This window comes from Leptonychotes weddellii, chromosome 6 (genome assembly GCF_054177405.1).
Source record: "Leptonychotes weddellii isolate Sample4059 chromosome 6, ASM5417740v2, whole genome shotgun sequence".
Taxonomy (NCBI): domain Eukaryota; kingdom Metazoa; phylum Chordata; class Mammalia; order Carnivora; family Phocidae; genus Leptonychotes; species Leptonychotes weddellii.
This window is the reverse complement of record NC_138374.1, coordinates 74,668,174-74,673,180: the sequence shown is the minus strand read 5'-3', so window position 1 is coordinate 74,673,180 and position 5,007 is coordinate 74,668,174. Positions and strand designations below refer to the sequence as shown.

Here is a 5,007-nt window from a genome sequence, read left to right as displayed (position 1 = left end):
AAAAAAAGAATTTAGTAATGTCTGGGGGACAGAGGCAGGGTATGTTTATTAACTTGACAATTATACCAAATGTAGGCATGAAGCGCTTTAACATTTCTTAATTACTCTAAATTACAGAACTTGATGACAAGTTATATTTAGAAATCAGAGCAGAAAATCTTATATATCTTAATGGGCATATTTAGTTCTTTAGCCAATATCTTAACATTATTCAGCAATCATTTATTAAGTGTTTACTATTTACTATATGCAAACATAGTTGTAGATTCTGGGGATGTGCTGATAAACAAGCAAAGTTCTTGCCCATTTGAAGTTGTATCCACTTCCTACTTACTGAAGAAGGACTAAGAGTCTCTGTACCTTCTCAAAATATATTTACTATCAACAGTTTGTTATTTACTGATTATTTTACTGAAGATTTCATGGAAAGATATGAAAGGTTTTATATTGCACTCCCTACAGGGAAACAATAAAAATCCCTTAGAAAAATTAAAACATCCCTGTGGGATTTCTGCTTCAAGCCAGTATAGTATAACAGATACTAATTTTTCCCTCCTACATGAAAAAAACAACAAAAATAAATAAATAAAATATATAAAACAATACTTTTCATATATTGGAGCTTAGGACAGGGATTCCTGTGAGAGAGAAAACAGATTAGTGAGCACAATGACTGCCTTGAGTTTTGGTCTGCAGAGACTTTCCAAGCTGTACTGTTGAGGAGTAACCCAGGTGCAGCCTGGCTATTTCTGAGATTAAAGGACAGAAATAGGTGGCTAAGAAGGCTAAGGCAGTTGGAGTTCACAGGACAGAGGACTGGAGAGAAAAGAGCTTTCGAAAGAGATGGCTTCTGAGATTTGGAGTCCTCTCCAAGTCTTTTTTTTTTTCCCCCCCAGTTTTTCTGTATTATCTTTAATTAATTCTAAAGACTTCCAATCAAGTCACCTAGAGACCATTTTACCCACTGCTCTGTTTGGCTGCCAGTCTCTTGTCTCTCTCTTCAGCAATGGTGAGGTGAATACACTTTCCACAGGGAAGAGAAATCCATGGCTTGTCGCCTTTCCCAATAACAAAAAAGTTGGAGAGCCAGTTGGCAAATCTGTTGCTATTGGCATCTTTCATGGGAACTACATCGAAAGAACCAGGTTGTCTCTCTCTGTTGGTGATCACACCAGTTCTTCCCAGATTAGCACCTCTGGTCACCATACACAGATTACCAGTGTCAAACTTGATAAAATCAGTAATCTTCCCAGTCTCCAAATCAATCTGAATGGTGTCATTCACCTTGATGAGTGGATCAGGAGAGTGGATGATGCCAGCATCATGGGTCACCAGGTGAGGGATTCCTTTTGTTCTCACAAAGTTCTTTCTCAGTTTGCACAACTGATACTTGGCCTCCTCAGGTTTAATTCAATGAACAGAAAAGTGACCCTTGTTGTCACGGATCAGACAGAAATTCTTTTCAGTCTTGACAATGCTAATGACATCCATAAAACCAGTAGGGTGGGTTGTATCAGTTCAGATCTTGCCATCAATCTTAATAAAATGCCTCATACAGATCTTCTTTACTTCATCTCATGTTGGGACATTATTAAGTCTGTTCCTTAGGAAAATAATGAGAGGGAGACATTCTCTTAGCTTATGAGGACCAGTAGATGGATGAAGGACAAACCCAGTGGTCAGTTTATTCAGCATCCAATGCTCTGAAGATGCTATATACTTCAGATGTTTCTGGGGATCATGAGCCATGGCTGTGCTAGGCACAACAAGAGAACCATCTCCTTCTGGTACCTGAGAAAAGAGAGTAGAGTACTCTCTAAGTCTTAAGTTGAATATTGACTGACACAAGCTTATGAGGAAACTCCCTAAGGCTATGCAAAGAGCCTGAAAAGAACAGAGGAATGCTTCTCAGGGCTCACACAGAACCAAGGATAGTTCATGTTCTAACTAGCCAAGTGGAAAACTCTAATTTTCAGAATGGGAAAAAAAAAATCTACATAAGTTAGAGTACTCAGAAAGATATCCTAGGGGTGCCTGGGTGGCTAAGTCCATTAAGTGTCTGAATCTTGATTTTGGCTCCTGTCATGATCTCAGGGTCATGAGATCAAGCCCTGTGTCAGGCTCCACACTGAGTGTGGAGTCTGCTTGAGAGTCTCACCTTCTCCCTCTTCCCCACCTGCTCATGCTCTCTCTAAAACAAACAAACAAACAAAAACAAAAACAAAACAAAAACCAACAACAATAAAAAAAGGATATCCTATTAGTGGAGATAATTAATACTCAGAAAGGTATTTTCTTAGTAGTGGGGATAATTAGTCCTACACTGAGCACTGCTCTGGACACAGCTAACAAATCTAAAAGCCATTTTAGAAAAAAAAAAATCACACTAGTTCCAACTAATGTGCCTGCTTTCTAGAATAATGCTGAAAAGCATTTAGAGGAATATAAAACCATCCATGATTCAGCAAGGTAAAACACATAGTGTCTGGTATTCAATGAAATATTATATTGGTATTCAAAGAAGTAAGAAATTATAACTCAAAATATAGTAAACAAATAATAGAAATTGACATATAGATTGTAAATATAATAGCAGTAGTGGACAAGGACACTAAACAGTTGTTATAATTATATTCCAAATGTACAGAATGGTAGAGAAAAACTTGAGCATGATAAATATGAAATGGAAAATACGTAGGATGAAATTGGAAAGAATATTAAACACTGTGAAAAAGAAGTCCAGAGGAACTGAAGATAGAATAAATAGAAACTATCTGAAATGAAACAGTGAGGTAAAAGACTAAAGACACAAAGAAGAAAACATCAGTGAACTCTTCTAGGATAGTATCAAGTGGCCATTTGTAATTGCTATACCTGAAAAAGGAGAGACAGAAAAAAATATTTCATGAAATAATGTCTACAAATTTTCCAAATTTGAATTTGAAATAATGTCTACAAACTTTCCAAATTTGATGCAAATTATACACCAATAGATTCAAGAAATTCAAGAAATGCCAACTATGAGGAACACAAAATTGCAACAAGGCATAGGATAAAAATAAGCCTAAAAGCAATCTTAGTAAAGCAGTTACAGATAAAATGAAAACAGATATCCCATTTGACACAATGTAAGCTGGAAAACAATGGAAAGATTATGTTTAAAATCCTGAAAGAAGGGGTGCCTGGGTGGCTCGGTCTGTGAAGCGTCTGACTCGATTTCAGCTCAGGTCATGATCTCAGAGTTGTTAGATTGGGCTTCATGCTGGGTGTGGAGCCTGTTTGAGATTCTCTCTCTCATTCTCCCTCTTCCCCTCCCCTCCCCTCACCTCTCTTCTCTCTCTCTCTAAAAAAATTTAAAAAAAAAAAAATCCTGAAAGAAAAACAAGTCTATCTGTAGACTGTACTCTTAGGAATATCTTTAAAAAATGAAGTAAATGGGGTGCCTGGGTGGCTTAGTTAAGCATCTGACTTTTTTTTTAAATTAATTATTATTATTTTTTTTAAAGATTTTATTTATTTATTTGACAGAGAGAGAGATAGCCAGAGAGGGAACACAAGCAGGGGGAGTGGGAGAGGGAGAAGCAGGCTTCCCGCTGAGCAGGGAGCCCGATGCGGGGCTCGATCCCAGGACCCCGGGATCATGACCTGAGCTGAAGGCAGATGCTTAAGGACTGAGCCACCCAGGTGCCCCTATTATTTTTTTTGAGAGCGAGAAAGAGAGAGAGTGCAAGTGGTGGGGAGGAGCAAAGGGAGAGGGAGAGAGAGAAGCCAAGCAGGCACCATGCCCAGTGAAGAGCCCAAAACATGGCTCAATCTCAGGACCCTGAGATCATGACCTGAACCAAAATCAAGAATTGGCTGCTGAGCCACCCAGGTGCCCATAAGTGTCTGACTCTTGATCTCAGCTCAGGTCTTGATTTCAGGGTTATGAGTTCAAGCCCTGCTTTGGGGTCCATGCTGGGTGTGGAGCCTACTAAAAGAAAAGAAAAGAGGAGAAGAGAAGGGAAGAGAAGAGAAGAGAAGAGAAGAGAAGAGAAGAGAAGAGAAGAGAAGAGAAGAGAAAAAATAAAAGGTGACTAAACACTCACCGCTAGCAGATCTATATAAAAAACAAATAATAAATGTTTAAAAACACCTTTCAAGTAGAAGGATAAAAACACAATATAGAAGATATAGAAGTTTGTATCTGTATGAAGGAATGAATAGCAGCATAAATTGTAAATATGTGGGAAATATATTAGATTTTCTTGTTCTCCTTTTTAAAAAAATATCTTTAATTGATTTTACTCTTTGAAGTAAAAATAATAAAAGTACTGTGGTTCTTGTACAGGTAAATATGTAGAAGTAAAATATGTGAAAAATATGACAAAGACTGAAATGGGGAATTGTCAGTATACTATATTATAATTACTGTAATACTGGATGTGCAGTGGTAAAATGTCCCTCAAAAGTAGACTGTGGTAAAGTAAAGATCTATTGTATAAGCCCTATTAGCAGGTAGATAAACAAATAGTGGTATATCCATACAATGGAATATTACTCAGAAATTTTAAAAAAGAACTATTGATAGTCAGAATAACATTAAATGAATCTTAAAATAATCCCATTAAGTGAACAAAGCTAAACAAAGAAAACATACTAATTTCATTCATATAGCTCTAAGAGAGTGCAAACCATTCCACAGCAACAGCGGGTCAGTGGGTATCTGGGGATGTAGGTGGGGGTGGGTATGTAAGCAACTGGAAGGAAAAGGGACGGAGGGGTTCCACAGGCACCCAAGGGAACTATGGAGTAAAAAATGTCATCATTGTCTTGATTGTGGTAATGGTTTCAATGGTTATACATCTGTCGACATCTATCAAGTGGTAGCTTTAAAGTAGGTGCAATCTAAAGTGTATCAATAATGTCTCAGAAAATACGTGAAAAGCAAAAAATTCAAAAAACCAACCAACCAAACAACAAAAGCTCAGTTCTTCCTTCCATATTTTTTTCTAGCCTGCCATATTA

The 5,007-nt window shown here is 37.4% G+C and overlaps 1 pseudogene; it reads right to left on the bottom strand.

Moving 5' to 3' along the window:
* Nucleotides 1–907: 907 nt before the first annotated feature.
* Nucleotides 908–2,146, bottom strand: LOC102726244 (small ribosomal subunit protein eS4, X isoform-like; annotated as a pseudogene).
* Nucleotides 2,147–5,007: the final 2,861 nt, after the last annotated feature.